The 26,978-nt window shown below is 40.8% G+C and overlaps 2 long non-coding RNA genes across 23 annotated transcripts in view; one reads left to right on the top strand and one right to left on the bottom strand.

The window, feature by feature from the left end:
* Nucleotides 1-2,735, top strand: part of LOC128119679 (uncharacterized) — a 69,940-nt gene extending 67,205 nt beyond the window's left edge. Inside the window, exon 3 of the long non-coding RNA XR_008221625.1 lies at nucleotides 2,097-2,735. This is a non-coding gene — a long non-coding RNA (uncharacterized LOC128119679). The remainder of the gene's footprint in view (nucleotides 1-2,096) is intronic.
* Nucleotides 2,736-2,856: 121 nt separating this feature from the next.
* LOC128119678 (uncharacterized) overlaps nucleotides 2,857-26,978 on the bottom strand; it is a 98,101-nt gene continuing 73,979 nt past the window's right edge. For 19 of the 22 annotated variants that reach the window (XR_008221604.1, XR_008221607.1, XR_008221614.1 and 16 more), the window contains 5 exons: nucleotides 15,578-15,786; nucleotides 9,333-9,478; nucleotides 7,139-7,301; nucleotides 6,785-7,027; nucleotides 2,857-3,123 (listed from right to left, as the gene is read on the bottom strand). This is a non-coding gene — a long non-coding RNA (uncharacterized LOC128119678). Of the gene's footprint in view, nucleotides 3,124-6,784; nucleotides 7,028-7,138; nucleotides 7,302-8,029; nucleotides 8,161-9,332; nucleotides 9,479-15,577; nucleotides 15,787-26,978 lie in introns of all 22 variants that reach the window. The other 3 variants (XR_008221621.1, XR_008221619.1, XR_008221624.1) reach the window with 3 other exon arrangements.

Consider the following 26,978-nt stretch of genomic DNA (forward strand, 5'->3'; position numbering starts at 1 on the left):
CACACCTAGAAAGTAGTTTGGTTACATGTGTGAAGACACACACACACACACACACACACACACACACACACACACACACACACACGGAGAGAGACAAACACCAACACACACATACATAATGGATAAATAAATAAATAAATATTAATTTTTTTTAAAGAACTTGAGACAAGATCTTGCTACGCAGCCCAGACTTGCCTTGAACTTGTCAATGTGTGGTCCTCCTGCCTCAGCCTCCTAAATGCCAGGATTACAGGCTTATGTCACCTACCTGTTAACTTATGATTTGGGATTTATTTCAAGATGGAAATGGATAGAAGCTAAAAGGCAAAGATATAGTGGAGCACTATTAAGTGGAAAAAGAAGGAAAGGAAAGTTACATGTGTGACAAGATGCATGTCTAATTCATGCAGTGAGAACTGTAGACTTTTCACTGTGGTCCTAAATAGCAACAGTAAATAGAGCCTTGAATGCCAGGAACTTTCAGATAACCAGCAGCTTCAGCAAGTGTTTGCGTACCTACTAGATGTGGATGGGATTCTAGGCTTTGGGGAAGAACAGTCTTCCGCAGAGACAGATTTACTCCTGGCCTCTAGAGCTTATGTCCTACTCTGGTAGAACAACACATGAACAAGCAAACAGGTAAATATGTAGTGTACTGGAGAAAAGTTAGCTTTATCCATGGAAAAGAGCCAATCAGGATGAGGTGTCTGGAATCCAGAGGAGTGGGGGAGACACAATCTTATAAAAGATAATCAGGGCAAATATCACTGATAAGAGATGGCTGAAACATTTATCTCAGAAATTTTATCTTGGAGTTCTGAGGCCATGAGAAAGCCACAAAGGTGGGTTTCCTAGAGAAGTAATCAGGATGGGAAACAGTACCCTCAAAAGCTCTAAAGTAGACGTCAATTGGGTATATTTCCAGAATAAGAAAACAGGAGTAGATGAGTTAGAGGAATGTGATCGATGAATTCAGAAAGATGCATGACTATAGGCCATGTGGGCCCAGGGGTGACTACAAGGACTTGGAACTCAAGCAAGGAGCTGTCACCAACTGAACCTTCATTCAGTTTCAACCTAATTTTAGACTACAAACAAATTGTGTGTATAGTTTCTGCTAAGACATACTCCAGTGAAATTCGCATGTCTTGCCTAAAAGCATTTGGTATTGCTCAAAACACAAGAATGAGAAGTAAGCTGATGGAATGAAACAGTGAACGTTCCCTTAAATCAACTCTGCACTCTTTCTGATAAGGACTAGACGTCAAAGGCAAGGTTGGAAGGCCAGGACATCACTATCTTTACCTACGTCTGGACTGCCACAAGTCTACAAGTTTCCTTCATGGGAGGTTATAGGCAGAAGGGCCATCTAGTAGAATAATAACAGATGTTCTTAAACCTGATCCCACCTCATACTGGGGCCATCAGCATTTTCACTCCAGTGATAGTGTAATCTGAACTTTCTGTGGCAACCCTCCCTGCCTTAAAAGCTTTGGTTTAGAAATGGAAAACCTAGATTTCATGCTCAAGGTTCATGCTAACTATCACACACAGCATTTCTGGGTCCCCCCCTCTCCTGTGTGGATCTCCATCTCCATCTGGAACTGCTGATTCCTCCTTTGTCATGCTTCATGAGCCAATGTAGGTGATTTTGGTATTTTGGTAAAAAGGATAGTAGCGACAATGTGTGTGTGTGTGTGTGTGTGTGTGTGTGTGTGTGTGTGTGTGTGTGTGAGTGCATGTGAGTGAGCCCACAAATATATGGTTACCCTTGAACTCATGGGTACTCTGGCAGCTTATAGTCAGCGTATCATGCAAGGTAATAGCTAATTGCAGCCCACTGAGACTCAGCAGTAATTAATTAATCTAACAGTGTCCATCCAAATCCGTTCTCTGCTTCTAATGATACTTGTGAAGATTTTTAGAAGTAAATACCTTCTCTAGGGTATAATGTTTTGCACGTTGGAAATTTTTCCAAGAACCATTCATAAAACCTTTTCATAATTTTTTTGACAAATGAATTTCAAATCTTTGACTCAGACCTTGGAAATTTGGCTGTGCTTCTAACACAGATTTTTTTTTCCCCTTGATTCTAGGGAACTTCTCTTGTGTGGAGCCGTACACCAATCTTGTCTGTGACATTTGCCTTGAGTGGCCTAGTGCTCCTAAGATCTCTTCATTATTGCACGTCAGTATTTACCTGTGTATATGTTTTTCCTCCCTTCCTTAAACAGCCATGTTTCACATGTGACTTAGTCTTTAACTCTTTCAATCCCCCTATAATTCTCCCTCTCTTCCCCCTTCTCTCTTCCTCATTTCTTCTTTTTGCATCCACTGGTTTACAAATGTTTGAATACCTCATAAATATTGGGGCCATTAAATAGGAACTGACATAAGGGCAGTCATGAGATCTAAAGGGAAACCTCAATGATAACAAAAGCATTCTGGATGCAAATAAAGTATCTCTGGTTTTCACCAGATTCCGTTTTGCTATGCAACACCATGCAGTGCAATACACTTACATCACTGTGGAATTTTTACAAGTTTCATTGTTTGCTCTTTCAAAGTTCTTTTCCTTATCCACAATTATTCTACAGACTTTCATGCTTTTCAAATTCTAATTTTTAGTTATCTTAAATAACTAGAGAAATGATCATCCGAGTTACAATTACCCTGGCAATTCTTCCCCACACACTGACAGGCAGTGGGCTTTGAGGAAGAAGGGACACAGGCCTCATGGTACCCTCAGTGAGTGCCGTCTAAGGAGAAGTGTAATTTGTCTTCTTGACAGCAGCCAGAGACTTAGAAAACACAGGGCACTGTCTCATTGTATACAGAAAACAGAGAGACAAGAGATAATAACACAAATAAGGTTTTATTTGAATTCTCTTTTAAAAGTCCAAAATGAATATGCGGTTCAAGAGTCAATATTAAAGCAGTTCAAGCAAAAGTAAATACAGAGAGCAGAAAAGATTAATATAGTTTGATAGTGCATTGTAAACCATTCAGGTAAAAAAAAAAAAAAGTCATTAAAACCATATGGAAAGGAGTCTTTCTTTGGAGTCGTTTCTTTCTCAGAGGTCCAGCTTAGATTCTCAGGTCTTGTTCTAGATAGACTAACATCTGAAGAAGGAAGGGATACAGGAGGGGGAGAAAAGGGAACAGGAGGAGGGAGGAAGGGAGAGAAACTAATATTTCATGAGCTTTTAAAACAGAGTCAAGGTCAAACACTTTATCAAGCAAAGTTTAGATCTGTTATTTCATTTAATCCTTATAACAATGTTGGTATCACCCCACCCCTGCCCCCCATTTAAAGATAAGGAAAGAGTCCCATAGTTTAATTCATATGCCCCAGTCACACAGCTGACTTGGTGAAGATATCAGAGCCCAACCCCTCTCCAAATATTTAAAGGCCTCTTCATTACACCACACCTGTAAAGGGAAGATGTCTCTTACGGAATCTTTGGATCTAGGTATGGAGCTAGCCCATTTGAGGTATACCTTTTTTTGGAGATTGGGAGTAGAGAAATCTGGACCACATTCCCAAGAGGACAAATCTGGTTTGTCTATTTCTTCTTTGTTTCAGAAGAAAGACCTCAAAAGTTGTCGGGGGGAAAAGTCACAGACGGTTTGAACGCTGCCTACAAGTGGGTGGGCTATTAAACATTTTCCCAGAGCATGTTCGTTAGTAGAAAAACGGAGGAGAAAATGTATGATAGATAGACAGAAATGCGCAAAGTCGAATGTGCATGTTAATCGGTGGTCAGGAAGATGAAAAAACTCTCGCAACCTCCATTCCTTAGCTGTCAATGCCTAAGGATAAAGACACTCAAGGAAGACCGAAAGGTAGCAGAGCAGTCCACTAGCTCACGTCTCCATCACGTTCCACAGGCTACAGTTCTCTATACTGACGACCCCTTCTTAGTTGATGAATTTTCACAATGTATTTCATGGCTTCCATCCCTACATGAGACTTTATTACGATCACATAGGAATAAAAAGCCATAAAGCACTAGAGTGAATTTATCTTGGTCGGATGGAAAACTTATTTTCTTCACACGACTTCACAACCATTTCCAAGCTAACCAATCATTTCATGCTACATTAGAGAACATTTTAAGCTACATGTAAGTGACACAAAGCAACACTTAAATTTTAACATCACAAATTAACAAGATTTTATCCTTCAATGACATTCTTAGCTACGAAGACCAGAAACAAGACCAGGAGACACTCAGTAACATTCAACCATAGAATGTCATCAGAAACAAAGGACACTGGGGAGAATTTCTGGAGAAAAGCTCATCACTTGGACATTGAACTTAGAAACACATAAGGAGAGACAGAAGACAGACAAATCACTATACAAACTGAAGCCAGGAGAATTATTTCAAGCCTCCTGTCTTACTTTCTTCCACACTCTATCTGTGTTCAGGTATTTCATGTGATACCAAATGGAAAGGAAGAATCTTAAAACCTGTGTGTGCTATATCATCATTAAGCCATATACACCCAAATAATAAAAAAGAAAGAAGAGAGAGAGGAGGAGGGAGGGAAGGAGGGAGAGAAGGAGTGGGGGGAGAAAGGGAAGGAGGGAGGGAGGGAGGGAGGGAGGGAGGGAGGATCAAACCCATAGCACCAAGGGTCCACAAGTCCTGCCTGCCTATCTGAAGCCATTCACAAAGATTGAGGGCATCCCCACCCTTTACTATGGAAACAAGTTTCTAACTAAGCCAGAAACAATGCTGGGTGCTGAAGTTGCTCAGTGATCTAAGGAACACAGGTCCAAACTCCAAGAACATTTCTCATGCTGCATTTAAGTGGCCTTGTTCCTGGCATTATAAAAAACACTTACGCATGGCCGAACCGAAACCCTGAAAGCCTGATGTTGGAATTTTCCATATTTTTCTAGTCTTTCAAAACTCTGTCTGAGGTGCCTATTTACCAACTCCAGAAGCAGCAGCATTCCACCTTGTCAACGGCTGCCCTCTTCATTTAAAAAAGAATGCTGTTCACATTCGAATGTACAAACCCCCAACCACTTGAGTTTTTTCCCTTAAGGGTAAAGTGCTAAGCAAGCTATTTCTACCCAGAAATCACTGGAATGAAGTTTTGGTTTATGTGAATCACAAGGAGACTGGAAATAGTTAATGAAAGGAAGTGCATACATAAATTCAATTATCATGCACGAACATGCAAATGATTTAAGTGCTGCATCTGAAACTCTGGTTGATATTCATTAATCTCAGGTTGCACTTTTTTGAAGGAGAAAGACATGCTAATTGGGTCCAGATTAATGCACTCCCAAACCTCTCCAATTTGTTTTTAGGTGAGGGTTAAATGATATGTGTTAAAGTAAACACAGCTGTTCACCTGTCTCTACCCTTACCTCTCTGCTTTACCTCTACCTCCTCCCCCAGCTGGCTATCTCCCCTGCCTCACTCCATTCCCAGGTGGCTCCCCTCTCCAACACAACCCATCCACAGCTGGCTCACCTTCTCTCCTGAGCCTCTTCTTCCCTTAGAGAAGAGCCCTGCCTTGTTCTTTTTGGAAACACATGGAAGAATGACCCCTCTTCTTAGGCACTTCAATGCCTTCCCTTTCATCAGGAACCCCCACACTCTATAAAGGGGATCATCCAGATTCCTGCCCCCAGTGATGCTTAACTGTGGCACCAAACACATGTACCAATGGGAAAGCAGCCTGGCGTTTTCTCAGATAATGCATTCTTTCTACATGTCTTTGCCTTGGCCCTTTGGAATAGGATTGAAGGATCGTTTGAAAGACGCCAGGCACAGGATTGCTGTGCTGCCAAAATTGCTTAAGGTTGGCATGGCGATCCTATGACTTGGCTGTGTGGGAAATCAAAGACTGAGATCCAACAACGTGGGGGTTTTGCTGCATTCTTTCTCTGTGACTCACAAAGACCCTGGACTGTCCCTGTCCTTACTGCCTAGCAAAATTAGTCTTAAAAGAAGAAAAAAACATTATTACTTATTTATTTACCTACTTGATGAAACATTAATTTGGCCCACATAGAAATGACACATTTGTGGGAGAATAGTGCAATGATGATCTTGAAATAGTAAACTATTATTTTTCTTGAATCTAATCTTTAGAAAAATGAAACAAAGAAGATCTACAGTGTACTGGGGTTGAAATCAGGGACTTTTTTTTAACAAGTAAACATCAAGGGGTTAAAACAGCCATCATAAAGGAGAAAGGAGCTTCAAACTAATTTGACACCGAAGGTGTCGTTCAATTTGAATCCTGATTGTTTGGTCACGTGATGACTCATACCCAATTGGCACCCTCCCTCTCTTGGTGTGAATTGAAAATGATGTGATACATTTTTTTTTTTAAACCTCTTGAAAAAATCCAATGAAAGTCTTGGTCCCATCTTTTGGGATCCTATCCTTTGGCTAATTCTCCCAATGCAAGTTCCCAACAGAGCAGAGACAACAAGAACACACACATACACGGAGACATAAATTACTGGGCACACCATACAGCACAGCACTGCACATGAAGACAGACAGCCGGGGACAGACATGGGGCTCAGAGAGCCTTTCCATCTAAATTGATTTCTGCATATTTATAAATGTAAAATTAGTCATCATAAATAACAGCAAGGGCGGGCGAGGCCGATATTAAATCTGTCAACATCCCCACAAATGCCCTGAGCGTTGCTTGGATGGGAAATACACTTAGGATCGTATTCGCTCCTAAAAGAGAAAATGATTATACGCTAACCAAACCCTAAGTACAAGCTAAAGATATTCACCTCATGAAGCCATTCCTCAACTAGCCCCTTGGCACTCGCTGGAATTATTCGCAGCACGAGCTCTACTTTCTCATTTTCTGCTGTCTCCATGTGGGTAATTTCTTTCTCATGATTAAAAGTGAGCTTGGCAGATCCTTCAAAACGTGGTTTTAGGTGTGGCGGGGCTCCGAGTGCATCCTTTGTCTAAGGTAGGATTCTAAGGACGGACCTTTAGAAGAGCGGGTCTCAACAATATTCATGTACCTAAAAAGATTGTGGGTTTTTTTAAGACAGACTTTATAGATATCTATATTTTTATATATACATATTTTTTGCCCTGAAACATGGGACTGAGAGATGAAATGAACTGTTTACCTTTGAAAGAATAGGCAGGGTTTTCTCTTCCAAATAATCACTCCAGCTTTTCTGAATGTCATCCAGAAGCGATTCTGCCTCCTTCGACTTATCCAACATCTGAGGTTGTGAGATAACCCTTGTAGCATTGGCCTCCTTCCCCGGCCCCTTCATTATTAGCCTCCTGGTGGGTGAGATAGAATACAGTGGCTGTAATAACCCTCCTTCACACAACAGGCTCACTCTCTCTTTTAAATTGAAAATCCCCTTATTACAAAACAAGGGGTGTTCTTTTTCTTCTACCTTTAAGTAGGAATGCCACATTCATCGCTTCTTACAAAAACCGCAGCTGCTTTTTAAGCTACAGATAAATAGAATGTGCTAGGCGGTAATTCGACTCAGTCTGAATGCATTATTTTCCAAGACACTTTGGCAAGGGGCTTTTTATTATAAACTAGAAGGAACAAGGGAAGTCCTTTCTCTCCTAATTATGGATGCGTTTTGTTCCCTACTATTAACCTATACTGTCAGATTGATCTTCTTTCGCTGTAGCCAGTTCAATGAATCAACTTTTTTTTTTTTTCTGGAAAATTAGAGGGCTAATGATTAAGTCTTCATGAACATTAATGATGAAAATAAAATTAGCCCAGGAGAGAAGCAGATGCTAAAACTAAAAACACACAAGGGGCTGTGCACCGGAGACCCAGGAAACAAACCTTGTTTTGACACCCAAAGTTAAGATCAACGGGACAGAGTTGTAAATTTTAACTAATTTAATTTGAATGCAAGGAAAGCGTTGCAGCCATCTTGTCAGCCTGGCTCGTGCCGAAAGGGGGGAGGGGAAATACATCTGAGAGCGCTACTCTATTTCTGCACAGAGTGTCTGTCATACCACTGGTGTTTATTGCTTACTGGTTCAATATGGGTGATAAGGGAACACGCTCACAGTTAGTCTCATGTTTCACTCTGACCCAAGCCGTGAATTAAAGAGCTAAAGCGGAAGAAACTCTGACGAAGTGATCAACTTGAACTTCTACCGAAACCTCAAACACAAACATGGAGAAAAATCGTGAGCTCCTAACACAATCACCAAAACCAAAATGAAAATAGGAACACCAAGAAACTCCATCAACCTTGGTTAAATTTGGATCCCGATGTTACTATTTCCGAGTAGACTATCACGCCCAACCATGGCAATCCTGCTCTAGGTCTGTAGGGATATATTGCCTTGCTAAGGGGGAGAATCCCATAGGGTGACAGTGGGGTTCCAATTAAGGCAAAATAAATGCTGCTGCAGCCTGACAGCAAGAGGAGATTCCCAGTGCATGGGCAGGTGCAACACTCTGAAACCACAGACTGAGCCATGCTGTCAGCAAGCGAAGTACTGAAGAAGAGTTGGGTGTGACAGGCAGTTGGAGAGTGATTTATTCCTGTTTGCTCATATTATTTTAAGTATGTTTCCAAGAAGGTTGATAGTGGCAATCAATGGGGATCTTGAGCAAAGTGCAAAGTCTTCCTTGAACCCTGACTGCATGCATATTTAAGAGACCTCATACCCCAGGGAAGAGAGAAAGAGGGGGCAAGGGAGGGAGAGAGACACTTTTAAATTACATTTGCATTTAAAACTATGCTGGCTCTTTTATGTAGATCTGCCTGAAATTTTTTAAAGGGGTGTATTTGTTTCTAGGGAAATGGTGACAGAATTTTCCAAGTATTCTCTTTAGGAAGATTGTGTGCGCAGTAAATGTTGGTGACAGCCTTCAAGACCTTCCTTGCCACTCTGATTAAATTTGAATCAGTTTCCCATCTGATATGCCTGGGAACACACGATGTGCTGGGCAGGTGCCCACCCTGACTTACAAGCCTGAGTGATGCTGTGGCAACCCAAAGAGCCCCAGTTTACCCTGGCAAATAATGGAGCCCTGTCCCTGAGCCACATCGCGAAGCATATTAGACATTGCCGTAAGAGGAAAATTCAATCCCTGGGTGTCGATATCTCCATTGAGCAGACAGCAAGTAATAAGCCTGCCTTGGAAATCAAGAGTGTTTTTGTTACAGAGATGTTGGAGGCAAATAAGAAACAAATTCTCAGCTGTATGTTTGAAGGAATATAATATTCCCACATATCCTCATAGACAAACATTATTCAAGTGGAAACAGATTTTTTGCACTAAATAGATAAATAAATAGATAGATAAATAGATAAATAAATTACCTCTGAGTACACTCTTGCTTCAGGTTGTTTCCCACACTCCTGTCCCATTTACCCTGGGTGGATATTATCACAAACAGAGATGGGCAAGGTGGATGTGACCTTGTGAGGATGATGTCCGGTCACTGTCTTCTGATACCTGTGTTGTTCTAAAGTAATAAGAAAAAATGTGGTGATAATATGAGCCACCAGTCAGAACTCTTGGCTGCCATTAAAGCGAGTAGCTTTAATGAAGGCAGTTCCCCGACAGAACAAGCCTGGCAGCCCCATTTAAACAATAAATAAAAATTAAAGAAAGAGCCAAAGTGATGCTTCAACAGTCTGGCCTTATTCTGCTCTCTCTTTGGAAAAAGAAAAACAAGAAAGAGAAATAAGACAAAAAAAGAGAGATGTAGGAAGATGAGAAAGAGGATGGAGGCATCAGTAAAAATCAAAGTGCCACTCAGAACAGCTGAGTGATTTTTTTTGTTCTCTTCCCATGTAAAATTAATCCTCTTCACATCCTTCTTCTGCTCCTCAAAACAAAGCCAGTTGCAAATTCTCTAGGCCGGACTTCCTTCCCTCTCTGTGGGACTGCTGTCCTTGTCTTATGGCCTAGGACACCCCTGACAGCTATCTTTTAAGAAACAGCTGGTATTGTCCTTGGCACTGTTATTTGGCTTCTTTTTCTCCTGTGCCTTTCCATCTGAAAGTTCCTTTCATTTCCCAGCCTTCCTAAGAACACCCAGCAAAGTAGACGAGCACAATACAAACCAGTGGTGTGAATTCACCCAGGTTTAATTCTGATAGATTCAAAACACTTTACTATTTCAGTGGTAAGTCTGAATAGTAACTTTATTTTATTTTATGGGTCCTGAAGATAGAAAAGAAAAATGATGTCTTAGGAATGAGACAGAGGCACCACATGCACTCTGTGTTCTCACGGACAAGGCATAGCCAAGTTTCCAATGCAGTAAGAGAGGCATCCCTGGGCTATGTGGTTGCTGTCTTCCATTCCCAAATTCAGGGTTGTGTGCATGCCTCCCACATGGCTGTACACACATATCCACACAGAGCCATGTACACTTACACTCACAACTCCTCAAGTGCACAGTAGCTCCCCTCCAGAAATCAACTGCTTTCATTACATATGAAAACCTGTACTCCTTAATTGGTGAGAAGACACTTATCTTATTTCAAGTAGTGGGTAAAAGTGAATTTTAAAAAGGTGTCATTCTTTTTTTTTTTTAACTTCCTCTCTACTGATGTACCAGCTCACCATATTCAGGTTGTCAAAGGACATCAGGATTGAATGCTACTAATAAGATGGGTTAAGTTCCAAACGACAAAATAGCAGCCTTTGCTCAAACACACTCTGAAGATAACATTTTTAGTTTATTTTAAAAAATTAGGTACTCTTTAAAATGGAAAAGAATGCTATATTATGAATGGTGAACTTTGTATAAGTCCACGTGGTCTAGCTCTTGAAGAACAAAACCCACCACTATAAACATAAAAAACAGATTCTTTCATCCCCTTCCCCCAAGCCTGCTTTCTATATTTTGTTTTGTTTTGTTTTTCAAGGCAAGGTTTCTCTGTGCAGTTTTGGTGCCTGTCCTGGATCTCGCTCTGTAGACCAGGCTGCCCTCAAACTCACAGAGATCTGCCTGGCTCTGCCTCCCGAGTGCTGGGATTAAAGGCGTGCGCCACCACCGCCTGGCCCAAGCCTACTTTCTGAATAGGGTTGTCTGGAACCACCACAGCTTTATGAAGCCATAGATCTTATGTGATAAAACCCAACAAACTGCTACACAAGAAAGAAGAGACTCTAAGATGGGCAACTCAGGAAAAAGGTGTCTTCCTCCTGGTGGCTGCTTGTCCATGGACTCACCTCCCAAGTCAGAAGGGGGCTCTGGGCTGGACAGACCATGTGGCATTCTAGCCAAGGGTCAACTTGCTACAGAAAGCAACACAGGGGCAAGGGATGGGGCGAGGGGATGGTGTGAACTGTCGGGTCTGGAATGTCCTCCAACACCAGAGTCACATTCAGCACGTGACGTTGTGACTATGAACATCTCAGGAGCTCTTTAACTTCTTGTCAAGGCTTCCTGACACCAGGAGCTTTCAAGAGGTCAAAAAAAAAAAAAAATACTGTGTTCCCAGCTTCTGTTTCCTGTCCTCCTTCAAGGAGAACAAGAAGAATGGGGGCCTCAGCTGCCTTTTAACATGTCACACTCGGATAATTCCCTTCCTTACCAGAGAGCTTGTCCATTCCATTTGGGCTCACAGAAGAAAAGCAAAAATCTATTCAGAACAAAAGAAACTCCTATGTTTTTGCCTCTTTTGTATTTTTTTTTAAAGAGTGCCCACAGTGTAGTTAAGTTGAAAAAGTTTTTTTTTCTCTTTTTTATAAAGACCACTGAGGCAACAAATCACACAGGTAAAAACCTGAGATTTAAAAGAGAATGAAATTTAAAAGCTAATTAAATTCAACAAGGGCTTCTCAAAGGACCACATAATCAAATTCGTCTCAGGCTAACATTTCGTTTTTGAAGGGGGCAGTAAGTGGAAAGCTGACATGGTTGTAGATTCCATACTGTGGTAAAATAAAAAAAAAAAATTAAAAAAAACTGAGATGGGGTGAGAAAAGATGAGATGCATGGATTTCTGTACTGACTGAATGCCAGGGCCAGGATGCAAGGAACAGATAAGTTCCAGCTCTGGAGGAGCTAAATTTGAAGGCAGACGGTAAAACGGATTGAACCTTATTACCTCGAGTCCCTGAGAAATTCCCGAGACAGTTGGATGCAATTTGAAAAGGTCAGAAAAATATTTCCTGCACAGCACTGCTTCATGCTTTAAGGGTGTACATTTGTGAGATGCCAACTCTAATCATTTTTATTGACTTTGCTTTCTAGAGACAGACAGACAGTCTGGGAGACAAGACCAGCAGATAAGAGAAAGGCAATCTTACAAATGAAAACCTCTCTTACTTTGTTCTCTGGCTTGTGACTGTGAAAAATTCCAAGTCCTGCCCATTTGAAGAGAAATTACTCCATCTTTCTTCTGTAGGCTGACAAAATGGACGGGCAGTACAGGGAAGCATCAGTTTAACTCTAGTGCGGCTCTTTGCTTTCAATTGCTATTTAGTTCACTCTTACTGTATGCTAAGCACAGGGAAACCTATGGGATGCTGCACTTTACTCCGGGGAAATGATTAAGATGAAATATCAGGAAGTATAGCATCAGCTTTCGGCTAGCATGTCTTTTGAGAGTGGTTGTGGGGAGAGAGTGAAATTAAACAAAGCATACAAATATCCATTGAAAATACGATTCTACTAAAGATTCCACTGCCATTAAAGTCTTCCCCCAAAACAAAGGAAGAATGGAGATTTCTCCCTTTAAATGAGATTGGTGTTCAATAAGGACCTCCGTTAGCAAATATAGTTGTGAGTCTTTTTTTTTTCCTCTTTCTGCCTTTCTCTTCTTTTCTGTTGGCGGCCAATTAGAAGTTAAAGCTGACTTTTCAATACAGAATGCCATGATCCTTCCCAGCTCTGCAAAGTTTTAATTAACATCTGACTTCTCTTTCTGTGGGGAAGCAAATGCAATCCTGTTTACTCTTGTTTAGAAGCAGAGCTAAACTCTTTCATGGCCCCTAGACCTGTCTGCATGCTTTCCTAAGATGTTCTGGACCCACAGGGGCATCTTGGCAGCTCACTAGCCCCTTCCAGCCAGTAAGCTGTCTTTTCCTATGGACAGTCTTCACGCTGATCAGTTCTGCAGCCCTGTTACCCACAGACCATCACAATCAGCAACGAAGGAAGCCAATCACAAGGCGGCTTTGCATAATGTCAAGTACCCTTCACAAAGGGAAGCAGCAAGCTCATTAGTTGGACATCTGAATTCTTAGCACCAAAGGCAGGAAGCTCTTTTTTTTAATTGCCTTTCTTTCAGTATTACCTGAATATTTGGTATTGGTTAGAGATAAGCAACGAAATTCGTAAAATGTTAAAATTTCCACCTTCTACAATATCTTGAAACTTTAAAAAAGTAATAACGTTCATAGGTCATACTAGACCTTTGTGCTATAAGCCTCCATTGAATCATGTTTAACATATGAAGTTTCCTACATTTTCATTTTTACCGTTTTACTTGCAAAAGAAAGTGTTCAGTATCCCTCTCCTTGCACTGTTTATGTTAAGAAAAGTCCAAGTCTTTTACCTGTGAATATCATTAATAACAAAAATAGCAAGAATCATTCGTATTAAAATAGCAGTGATAATAGAAGATAGTATTTAATAGTGTCCATTAGTTGAGCACTTGCTGTCTGGAGCATTCAAAAAACACATTATCCTAGTCCTCTTTAGCCCTCACAGACAATTTCAGTAAACTGAACTCGAGAATGGGGCCAAGGGAGGCCAGAATATTTGTCTAGATTTGAAAATGTGTGGGTATTCAAACTGTGATTCAGACCAAGGCTTGTTTATTTATTGCAAAGCTCTAAGCTTCGAACCATGTTCCACAGGCAGGGAGGAGCCAGGAAGGCCAGTCCCAAGTCACATTGCACACCCTGGGAGGTGTGCTGAGCCAACTTTAACTGCTCTTGATTAGTGAAAGCCAGAGCCACTGAAACTTCACCTCAACTCAAGCAATTGTAGCAGATTGTGGGTAGTTCTGGATGTTTCCCGCCCTCCTGGAACGCAGCTCACAAAGAATACAATATGCCCACAGCAGCCTCCTTAATCAGGTTGTGTGGTTCACAGTTTAGAAGAAGCACCTGATAAATTTTGGTGCCTAATGACACACAGATTGTTGTTTTTATTTGGGTTATCTTTGAATTATTCACTGAAAAAAAAGGAGGAGATGAGGAGGAAATACTTCTTAGCTGGAACTGCATTAGGGCTAATGTGTTAGTTCACTAAATCATTCTTGAGACACGACTTTTGAAGGGGAAATGTGCAGCTGTTTTGCTATTATCACAGGTAAGCAGATAGAATAAAACAATAATAATGATGGGTCACTGGAGTTTTGCACATTAAATAATGCAGGTCTTTGACTGCAGCAAAATGCACCACCACATATTGTCAGATTTCAACAAAATACAATTTTATCATCACAGGATAAACATTTATTTTAGCTGATTTACTAACATATCCCGAGCAATGGTTCATCTTGTTTATAGAGATTATGGCTAAAAATGTCAAAATACTGCTTGGCTGTCTGGTTCACGCTGTTCATGTAGCTAACTTCACCTTGCCTTTTGTTGGCTAGGAACTCCCTCCATTTGAAGAGAGCTTCCTTAAGGTATCAGGTCCCTTGACAGAAAGGGACCTTTTTTTTCCCCCAAGCCTGAAAAGACAATTTCCTACTGACAAAGGTGTCTTGGAGCTCAAGGGCCATTAAAATGAGCCAGTCAGTAGTGAGATACTCCACCTGCTGAGCCGCACTTCAGGCAGAATGATGCTACCCGTAAGGACTAAGAGTGGAAGCCTTTGAAGTATAGAAAGGCATTCAGGCACAGCTATGGACAGGTACCAAGAGGAACAGGTAAAGAAGAGGCTGATGATGGAATGAGCTTAAATCTGCAAGATGGCTTCCCTCCCCGCAATATTTCAGACTCACTGCTTTTCTGCAGGACCAACAATGGGGAGAGTGTACTAGGGCATTCTGGAACTCCCAAAGTGCTCGGAAACAAGAGGAGTCCAATTTCCAACCAAGAAGGAATGCAAAACAATATTCCAAATTGTCTACCTTAAATACATTTTGGCAAGGAATTACATATCAAGCCTATTTATTTTCAAAAGAGGAATGCCCTGAAAAAAATGTTTTAAAGACAGGCTAATTGGCTAATTTAATTTTTTTCAAATAGCAATTTGCTCTTAAGACAAATGACAATTTCATCAAGAAAAATCTCCATCATAAAAGTGCTGGAAGAAATGTCAAGGTAGCTTATCACACAAGGTTTTTTTTTTTTTTTTTCTTTACCTTGTCCTTTCTGTGTGCACAGACTCAGCTGCAGGCATCAACACTATCACAATTAACTGTTTAGAAATAATGCTAAAGAAAGATGGCACTCAATTAAAACACAGTATTATAGCAAGAGAGGCAGTGACACATCCCAGACCTGGTGGAGAATTGAAAACAGCCGTTTCGTCTTTCCTGGACCACACAGAGAAATTTAGTGATTTCTCAAAGCATATTATTAGATTTTTATTTTAATCATTCCTCCAACACTTCAATGTCAGAATGTTAAATGCTTTGTGTACCTGGCTGTCCTTCTCAGGAGGACTGTGGTAGTATGAGAACCCAAATGTTATCCCAGTCCATTTTCTGTGAATTAAAGGGTTCTCTGGAGCATATTATTTCTTATGTTGGGAAAAAGCATGGCTTAAATTTTTCTGAATAAATTTCCAAAATCAAATTTGAAAGTTTTCATGAGAGATGATCCTCCCTGGTGGGTGATGTGAAGCATAACCTGAGGGGCAAACATGAAAATAATTAGCATAAAATGTATTAGCATATAGATGCCTTTGAAATAATAAACAGCAGAAACCCCAAATGCTTATCCCCAAAAGAAAGTGATGAGAAAATACGAAATTAGCGTATTCTTCTTGCATGGCAACTCTAGCTTGAAAGCCAACACGAACATTCTCATTCTGTGAAGGGTACAATGACCAGGGAGGTGGAGAAGTACCTCCCAACTTTTAACTCTTAGTCCTTTGCTTTATTTGGTTATCATCACCATGTGAATATTCTCTACTTATCCTTTAGCTGGTGCTTCCCATCCCCTTTCATCATTAAACAGAAATAAAGCCAACTATCTTCCTTTCACTTCTTTTACAAACCACCAGGGTTGTTTTCCCAACCCCCTTCTTTTATCTGCCTTTCTACAGTTTTCTCGATGGCATACCAAATGCTGGAACTGGTAATTCCTTTACCAAGAGGACAGGGGGGCCTAGTTTGAAAATGGGATACTATTCTGTGTTTTTGTTAGCAATGGTCCACACACTCAAACCAATTCTTTTTTATTTATATCTGTAATAGATGTTACTTCTGAGATAGTAGAATGGTGTAGACTGGCATGGCAGCAGGAACGCGTGGTCTTGGGAGTCAGTCTCCACTTGAAAATCTGTTGTAGCTCACTTTGGAAAAGATGGCTTAACACAGTTAACTCAGTCATCCCTGTTATAAGACACTGATGCATTTTACAAATCAGAAAGATTGCTATGACAAGTACAGGGTACATATGCAAAGTAGGCACTGTAGCGCTGTTTACCTTCTTCAATAACATGAATAAAGATTCCACATTGTGTGATTTTAGGATTTGGTAAGTTCAATGCCATCCCACCTTAGCGTGTGTGTGTTTAGATAAGAGAGTGGCCCTGATGGCATTAAAGAAAGATACTATAAAAGACAATGGATCCATGGTGACACGACATTATAAACATTTACTCCCCCCTCAAAAAAAGTAGACCAAGGAAATAAAGATCCTAAAGCTTGAATTTATCCCATAGAAGCAAGAATGGAACTTCTAGTTGAACTTTGTAACAACTGGCAGAAATTTATGACTCTTTCCCATAGTGCAAGAGATGTAAGGATTCGCTAACCATACTTGAAATTATCTAAATCAAAGGACACAGATAAATCCCTCAAGCAAGAATCCTGTTGCATGATTAAAACACAATGTATCTGTATCTAGACTGCAATGCATTGCTTTGATTTGTTTGTTTTTGAGACACGGTCTCACTGTATGTATATCCAAGGCTGTTCTGGGGTTCTCTATGTAACCCCTGCTGTTCTTGACATCTTCTTGCCTGTGATTCCCAGTTTTAGGGTTATAGGCCTGTACCACCATGCCAGGGTGCTCAGTTTAACAATTAAAAGGTGTCAGTAAAACACTTGGAACCAGAAGAAAGGGAACATCCACCAAAACATCATTTGGCTTTCTCAATTTGTCATCAATTTTGAACTTCTGATGGAAGGCAATTGCTTCACAAAGGTGTTTTTTGGCCTCTTGGCATATGGAAGCAGGAAGGAAACAGATACTGCCAAGCAACAGATTCGACGGAAATTGGAAACTCAGTCTTCGTATATATCTCCGGTTTTTCTACACAGCTCAGGCCTCAGACCTGCCTTTCCGTGACTAACACTGCTTACAGTCAGAGCTCATCGTCATCACAACCTATCTTTCTTATGTCTCATCCATGCTTCACAGACTCCTGGCACACCGGAGTGAAACTGGGAGAGAGGAAATAAAAGCTTGCAATTGTACTTTTGCAAGCTGCTTGGTTGTGTCTATGGTACTATGTGGCTGAGAAAGTTTTCAATGCTCTGCATGAGCAGGTTCATGACTCTGTTTACCTCTTCCCTTTCAAACTGACCTCACTGAACCTCTATTAAGAGACTGACATCATACGTGGGGCATTCCTGCCAAATGTCATTCAGTCCTCTTCTTTCTTCTTCACTGGGCCACACAGAGGCTGAGCACACTGCATTTCAGACTAGTTTGAAAAGGAAAATGTTAACCAGGAAGAGGTAGCGCATGCTTTTAATCCCAGCACTCAGGAGGCAGAGCCAGGCGGATCTCTGTGAGTTTGAGGCCAGCCTGGGCTACAGAGCGAGATCCAGGACAGACACCAAAACTACACTGAGAAACCCTGTCTTGACAAACCAAAACCAAAAAAAAAAAAAAAAAAAAAAAATTAAAAAAAAATGGCAGTAAACAGTCCACACGCTAGTGTGTCCTTGGCTTTCAGGATGCACAGATATTTTGGTGGCCTGCTTGCTGCTGAGAATGCATTCTCTGGCTATGAAGGGAAAGGGCCTGTTCCGTGAGTTCTCTAAGTACAAATCTATATAAAAACTATACTACATGCTTTGCCAGTCACTGGGAAAGATAAAACATGTCCTCTGCTATCCAAACAGGAGTCCAGGTCTAGCAATTGGTTCCATTAAGAATATTCCATGTTCTCAAAGGACTTTGCTTCAATTCTAGTTAGGGACAGATATAATATATTTGACCTAAAGTTGGTTTCAAACTTTAGACCACATGGAAAGCATAAAATAAAAATAAGCCTTCCCTAGACAACTGCTATTGGTTGTTATTGGCTTATTCACCTGGTTAAGTTCATTTTTTAATGTGTAGTGAACTTAGTTTTTCTTTCTCCATTCACATTGGAAGAGTGTTACTAGGCACTTAGGCACTCACACACCCACCAACTCTGTTTCCAAATATTTCAAAACAAATTAGGAAATACAACTTCATAAAAGAAGATGGATTTATTTACAGTTTGTTCTTTTGGGGGTGGCAGCTCCCAGATTCTTTCTACCTTGCCTCTATTGGTATTATAGTTTCATAGAAGAGATGAAGCCAAAGCCAGAAGATGCACATGCCAGTGGAGCTGTGAGTTGGCCTCAGGCAGGGGGGTGTTCTTTCTGGAAGGCAAGCTCCTGCTCTGTACTGGGGCTTCACCCTTAAACTCTACCAGTGGACGATCCCTAGGGAAATCCTAATTCTTTGTGGTCCATTGTGTTGGGGTCCTATTTCAGGTCCTATTCCTATTCAGAATCTCTGAATTCTAGTAACAAGTTATCTAAAAAAGAAATCATGAAACCATTCTCATTTATAAGGGATCTAAAAAAATGTAAGTTATATACACACATATATATATGAAAGACTTATGCAATAAAACCTACAAAATAATGAAAGAAACAGAAGGAAACATCAGATTTTCTATGTCCATAGACTCAGGTTATCAGAATACACACACTGCCCAGAGTAATCTATAGATTCAATAACATCCCTATCAAAATTATCATGTCGTTTTCCACCAAAATATAAAAAAATCTTAAAATTCATAATGTAGCACAAAAAAAACCTTCATTAACAAGAATAAAGCTACTGGAAACATCAGAATCCCTAACTTCAAGATGTACAAAGCTATAGCAATCAACACAGCATGGGGCTGGCATAAAAACAGACACCGAAGCCATTGGAATATACTAGAAAGCCCTGAAATAAACTAACACTTTCAACAGTCAATTGATCCCCAACAAACATGCCAAAAATACACATTGAGGAGATCGCTTCTTTAAACTATGATGCTGGGGCAATTGGGCATCTCTGTGCAGGAAAATGAAACCGAGCCTATTTTATAGCATACAGAAATTCTAAGTGGATTAAAGTCTTAAGTGTAGGACCTGAAGCTGTAAAAGTACTAGAGGAAAACAGAGAAAAATCTCCCTGATAATGGAATAAGTTATGATTTATTACTATTGATGTGCTCTTGGAGAATTTCCTATGTCTATACAATGTGTTTTGATCATACTCATTCTCACTATCCCTCAGCTCCTTCCGAACCACCACTCCACATTTCCCTCCCAATTCCTTATCCTCTTCCCCCACACCCCATAATAACCCACTTAGTCCAGTTAGTACTGCCCATAGGCACACGGGTCGAGGGTATGGTTGTTTTATGGCCTAAAACACAGATAGGAAAAGGAACAAACGGAAATGGTAACAAGCTAAAAATCCTCACATCAGGAGAGCCCATCAAGGGAGGAGCAGCAAAAAATAGGGATGGAGGAAGTATCTGCAAGCTACACACCTTATAAGTAGTTAACACATGAGGCGTAGAGGGAGCTCAAAGACTCAACAGCAAGAAAAGAAGTGACCCAAATAAACAATAGGCAAAAAAGACACAGGAGATGTCTCAAGAGATAACATACAAATAACCAACAGATACATGAAAAAAATGCTCACCTATCACTAATTACAAATTAAAATACACATTGAGAAATGGCTCCGCAGCTCTCAGAATGCTATTATCAAAAGATAATGTGCTGGCAAGGATGTGGGGAAGTGGGAAACTTTGTAGGCCATTGGTGGGAGTGTAAATTAGCACAGCCATTTCAGAACCCGGCAATCCCTCACTGGGTGCAAATTACAAAAATAAAGTAAAATTAGCAGGCTGGTGAGGTTCCTGTGAGTGCGTGCTCATTGCAGCATTCATCACAATAGCTCAGAAACAGAATCAACTTAAGTTTCAATCAACAGATGTGTGGATGAAGAAAATGAGGTATGAATAAAAGCTGGGATGCTCTCAGGCTTTCAACAGAAGAAACTGCCATTTTCAGAAGCATGGATGAAACCAAAGGACAATGTGGGGATGAAACGAGCCAGGCCCAGGCAGATCTCTCTTCTACGTCAAGTCTAAAGGGCTGAACCCTAAGGGGACAACATGGTATCAGGGGTTGGGGGATGGAAGTGGGAGTTCGGGAATGCGTTCAAAGGATAAAACATTTATTTTGGATAAATATGCTCAAGAGCTATGCATTGGACAAAGTGACTATAGTTTAAACAGCACACAAGAATTTTTGAAAGATCACTAAAAATAGATTTTAAGTGCTCCCAACATGCAGAGAAACATCTGTGGGATCGTGCATTGCTCAGCGCGCTTGAGCCATTCTCGGACATATGCATATTTCAAAACATCATGTTATGCATTTTATATATAAACCTTTATTCAATTAATTATAATGGATGTGCCTCTTAGCTCAATACTCAGAAGGTTGAGGCAGGGGGACTGCAAGTCTGTGGTCAGTGTAGGCTAGAAAAGATAACACAATCTTAAAAAAAAAAGTTTTTAAATCTTCTACAAGCAAAAAAGAGTCACAAAATTAGTATTTTTCATAAAATATACAGGACTAGGAACATAAAATGCTAACAAAACAGCTTTGCTCATCTACCCCAGGTAGAAGCCATTCAAGGATGAAGGTGGCATCTAAATGCGGAATACATGATGAAATGGTACTGATGACGCATCTTCTGCTCCCCTTAAATTGAATTTTATGCTTCCTTCTTCCTTAGCCCCCACAGTTATCCCCCTTAGGCACTGTAAATCCTGGCAGTGAGTTTTGGAGATGCAGTTATCATGGTGATGATAAATGATTACTAAATAAGGACCAGCTGATTTAACAATATAGAGAGAGCCTAAAGTCTGCAAGAAAATCCATCATTTAATGGAAACATGGTTTGGTTGATCTAACCCTCACTGGGAAAAATTAAGAAGTTATCTAGGAAATAAGGATGCTTTGCATTTTTCTTCCAAGGTATATCAAGATCTTCACAATAAATGCCTAGAGGTATATCATTAGGGTGTGTTACCAAGTACTTAATATTGCTCAGAAACTTCTAAGAATGGTCTCAGGTTTGGAGGAGCAGGAATTGAGATTCAATGGCATAAGGTAATAGCAAGATTGCATGATATATAGCTGCTTATTATATAAAAGGAATATAATAGGCCAATAGGATGCAAACTCCAAATAAAGCCATGTCATTTTGGACTTTATGAAAATGATAAATTCATGGGAGGAATGGTTGTAAAAAATTGATTTGGGCATCTGGAAGGATAGGCAATTGTGGAAAAGGAATGAATTTGTGAGATCATACTGCTGTGTGGGGGATGGATAAATGCCAGGAAAGGCAGGAAACATACAATAGACAAATTTCTTAATTATACTAGAGATATGGTGTCTTTGGCCATGTACCTTAGCATAAAATTTCATTCCTGAAAATCATACTATTCTTCTGAAGACGTCTGAACCATTACATCCTATATACCAAGAGTTAATGTTCACCTGTTTTTAGGGAACTTAGAATTCTGTTTTGGCTTCTCCATATTTTTTTCCAGCATTCACCTGGGACAGAGCCTGGAACACCATATCCATTCTGTGCTAAGGCACCAACTAACTACTTTTGAAAATAAACCTAACTAAACCCAACCAGACAGACACATTTGCTCTTAAATGTAGTGTGTGTTAATCTTCTATTTAAATTTCATCATTCTATCATAATTTGTGTCAAAAGAATCTGAGTCACTATGAGTAAGCTAAGATTAAATTCTCAATACCAACTTTTCCATTCAGCCTGGCAATATGCTTTGAGCTTGTTAACACACTATTTTAACCAGCACAGAACCCCACAGTGCTAATTTATAGCATTAATCATGCCGTTTTCTTTTCTTTTCCTCTTCCTACTGAAGAGAAGGTAGGCAGGGAGATCAATGAAGAAAGCAATTCAAAACAGGGAGTGTGACCACCTCTCTAGATAACTGCGTCTCAGAGTAAAAATGGAACCAGTTCTCCTTGCACTGCTGGGTTGAACTGAATAGCGGATTTAAGAATGACATAGAACTAATGGACCATGGTTGTGATAGGTTTTGTTAATTGAAAGGGTGGATGAATTCCTGAAATGACTTATAGTCAAACCCCAGAGGCCACATTTCAATAATATGTGATGTAGAATATCAGGCTTATGGATCTCCAAGGGGCTCTGTCACACAGCGTCAATGTTTCAATGTCCCTACGAATGAAGTTGGGAGGACTGTGGCCCCCGCTTCTTAGGTTTCTGTTTGTGTTAGGGGTAAAGTGCTGAGAACAGTGTCTAGCATATGGCAGATACCATGAAAGTGTTAGGTAGGCATCACCACTGTCCACAAACACATGTCTATCACTGGATGCAAAAGAAATCCCTCCTGCTATGTTGCCTTCAGCATGAGGGAGAACGAAGTGCCAATCATCACCAATCTACTCCTTAGCACATGCCAAGCACCAGAGACCTAAATGGCATAAACGTATTTGTCCTTACATTGTAAGGGGACGATGGACAATAAATGCATTTATGCCATGGATTGGTGAGTGCTATGGAAAACAATATAAGAAGTCATAAAAAATGTGCTTAAGGGGCATTCTTCTGTCCCCACATTCAGCCCTGTTTGACAAAATGGCTTAGCACAAGGCCCTGTTTTCCCCTCAAGAAAAATTCTCGTGCTGACATTCTAGGTAACCGCTTCACTGAAATCCCAACCATTTGAATGAAACAGAAATAATCCAACATATGAACACATCCAGACAGACATATGTACACTGGCTCTCTGAAATGTAATGTGTATGCAATTTGCCGAATGGCTGCTTGTCACTTCCATCTGGTCTCATTTCCCTAGCACTTTGAATGCACCACCAGGATGTAAACCCTAAAAGCTAGAAAACAGAATTTAAATACTCAAACACATATGAGGGTATGTTTTCCAAAGCAGCAGACCTCAAGCGAACACCACGGTAACTTCATTAATTCCTTAGCCACAGTTGAGAGTAGCAGGGGCTGAGCACAAAGGCCATAGAGCATAAAAGACATTCCACTGCAGACCTCATTACAGCGGCTTAAGATAAGCTTGACAGGCTAATGACAAAAATCTAATTTGGATTTTCTGGACATAACCCAGAGTGAGTCCAAACACACCGCAACTCTACCGTGTATACTGTCAAAGAGGGCAACAACCCAGGGTCAATTAGCCCCATGGAGTTCATGAATCAAAGGCCAGGGGTGGATAGAGTCCTATTCAATCACATTGAATAGAAAAGCATGCCCTGTGTGTTTTGGGTTTGAGCTCTGGTCCTATTTAAACTGCACAGATGTCATAGGTCCCTAAATTAACAGTGGTTACCAAGGAAATGTTCATCAGGCTGCATATGCTGAACAAAAGCATGGGTAGCTCTAGACACCACACTGCACAGGAAGCATCTTTGTTATTTGCCCTTTCTCTAAAAGCCCTTTCCTAGTTCTACATTCTAGACTCATGGAATATGGGTGGTGTTACATAGTACTTTTTTATGGCTATATTATGATTCATTGGTTGCTCTAGTATGTGACTATTTCAATTCTCTAACTACTTCTCCATCCCCAAGTGTATGTACCTTGCAGTGGAAAGCTCCTTATATACATTCTTAGTGCCCATGTCCATCTTATCAACCCAAGTCTATGGACAAGAGAGCTGAAGATTCAGATAATTTACCCTGTCCCTAATTAGGACAGGAGCAAGGATATGAACCTTGCCCATCTGTCTTCTAAGCTTATGTATGTATCCTGCTACCCACTGTGAGGAGGAACAAATGTTTGTTGAATGGATATAGGAGGGAGTGGATGCACTTTCTTATATCCTATGTATTAAAAGAGGCAAGATTTACAGTTTTAATCACCGTGCCTTTGAAGAACAGGTACATAATCATAGCTTAGTGGTTGGTGGTTTAGAATGCATAAAGGCAAATGCCCTGTAGTCTATTTTTTTCTATGATACCTTTTAAAATACCTCACAGATAAAAGGAGTTTGTGCGTTCCTCTCCAATCTCTTCTGCGTCTTGTGATGACCCCCTGAACCCTTATCTTCCTGCTTCTGTCACCAGAATACTGGGACTAAAAGCATGGCTACTATACCTATCTATGCGCTAATTTCTCAAGAAATCCTTAGACACTTCCCCATGCTTAGATCACTGGTTTTCCAGCTCTGACCCACCCAACTTTCACTCAAGCCCTAAGAATAATACAGGTAGCACATGTTTAACTACTGTAAATAACATGGGGGTGTTTTAGTAAATGTATATTGAGGAGGAGACACTAAATGTTTTGCTTGTCAAAGTCTGGTTAGTATTCTGGATTTCTCAATAGGTTCATCCTGGGCTCTGACCTTGGGTACAGTGCTAGTTACAGAGAATATCCCACAGATACAGAGCATGGTGTGCTTTTATCCAAACCGTCCAGATGAAGATGACAAGTACATCCTACCTCTCTCCTCCCCTCTCTCCCACTTTAGTAAGTGGCCTGAGTTGAGTCGCTACGCCCCATTCCTAAGTGTGAAGGCAATGTTCCCTCTCCCATTCTGCTGTGAAATCACATAGGACAATATGTACGGAACTGTTTCTGAGCCGAAATGTTAGTGCTTAGAAATTAATAGACAAACAGAAACCAGAAGCTTATGTAGTGCGGACTTTCAAAAGAGCCAAGGGTTTGATTTTATCCTTTGCCCTACACATTTGTACAAACACACAAAAACTTCATGACATGAGGCATAAAAACATACGAATACAAGTTTAAGTAAGTTATTTGTGCCATTTAAAAGTTTTCACGGGTCGCTTTTGTTTCTCTCCCTCTCCTTCTCTCTCCGTGTATGTGTGCATGTATGTGTTCGCGTGGGTACACATGTGCATGCAGGTAAGAGGCCAGAGCTTGACATTGGCTGTCTTCCTCAGTCACTCCTCACCTTGTTCTTTGAGACAAGGTTTCTCTCTGAACCCAGAGCTCAGGTTGCTGGACAATGAACTCCAGGGGTCTGCCTGTCTCTGCCTCCCCAGGGCTGGGATCACTGACTTGTGCCACCGTGCCTGGTCTGTGGGGGTGTAAGGGAGCCAGAATCAGGTCCTCAGGCTTTCATCGCAAGGCTTTTCTGACTGGAGCATTCTCCAGTCTTATGCCTGTTGGTTTTTAGTAGAGAGTTACTGCATTTTACGTAGTGGCTGCAGTTAGCACTTTCTTCATGATGGTAGGAGTTGGGTTAAAGCATGCATCACACAAATATATATGACCAACCTAAAGAGTTATTTTGCAGATGGGTACACTAAGGCCCAGGACAGTTAAGAAAATGCCCCAAGGTAAAACAGCTAGCAAACCCTAAATTGAAGAGCCTGGCACAGAGCTTTGCTGATCACTCCAAACCCATTCATTCAAAATGTGCAGTAACCCACGGTAGCCTATGCTGCGCTTAACTGAGATCCAGTTCAAATGAACTACATCTGTTGTGAAACATAAGAGTTCCTTTGGACAAACTCATCAAGACTTTACAGCCTCAAATACCTCACATATCTGGGGGCTTTAAAAGTTTTTTTGTGTCCTCAGAAGGTTTGAATCCCTAGGTTAGGGATACAGATCCTGTAACACAGTTACTAAGGGTTACAAATAGGATTATTGGCCATGGTTCTTAATCTGGTAACAGCTAGTCATTCCAAGGACACTTAGAGCACCTACTGTGTGCATAGCACCTCTTGAGAATAAATCTGTGGGGAGGGTGTGAGGAAGGCTTACTGAGGCAGCTGATTTCCCTCAGGGAGCCTTCCATCTACCCTTTGGGAAGGGACCTGGGATAAGCAAAGCAGTAAGAGTCAAATTAATCTTAGAATACATTAGCAATACTTACAAGTATTAAAAGTAAATCAAAATTTCTTCAAAGGATTAAGTCCTTCAGCCTTCAACTCAGTCAGACCTGCCTCCCCCACATGCCAATTAGAGTTCAAAGAAAAGATTCATACACCTCATTTGGAGATCAGTTGAACCTTGGGCACAAGTGATAAATCCTTAATAAGTCAGAAAGATAGATCTATTTATTCTTAAAATTAACTAATTTTCACACCAAGGTTAAGCGTTTTGCCCCAAGACAATTTACTGGGATGTCTGATAAGACGCCACAGCCCCATCTCTCATGTGACATCTCTGACCCCACTCCTCTTGTCAAAGTGCCCCTGCAGAAATGCTTCCATGTGCCGACACAAAACAAGCTCATGCCTGCACCTGGAAACAGGAAAGAACTATGTTCACTGAAATACTAGAGAGGCTCAGGGATGGCAGCGAGGAGTAGCCCAGCCATTGCTCTGTAGAGAACAGGGAGCTGAGAGGTGGGGGGCTGCTTCTTATGGCTGTCTCTTGTATATAGTCTTGGGTTTTCCAGCAGTTTCTTTAGCACACCCAGAAGTACAGAGGTTAAAAAAAACAAAACCCTCCCAGATAATTGAACTAGTTGGCCAGGCACAGCATTCAAAGTCTTTGCTTATGTGGTGTTTTGG

This window comes from Peromyscus californicus, unplaced genomic scaffold, assembly GCF_007827085.1.
Source record: "Peromyscus californicus insignis strain IS unplaced genomic scaffold, ASM782708v3 Scaffold_24__1_contigs__length_46423439, whole genome shotgun sequence".
In the NCBI taxonomy this organism is placed as follows: domain Eukaryota; kingdom Metazoa; phylum Chordata; class Mammalia; order Rodentia; family Cricetidae; genus Peromyscus; species Peromyscus californicus.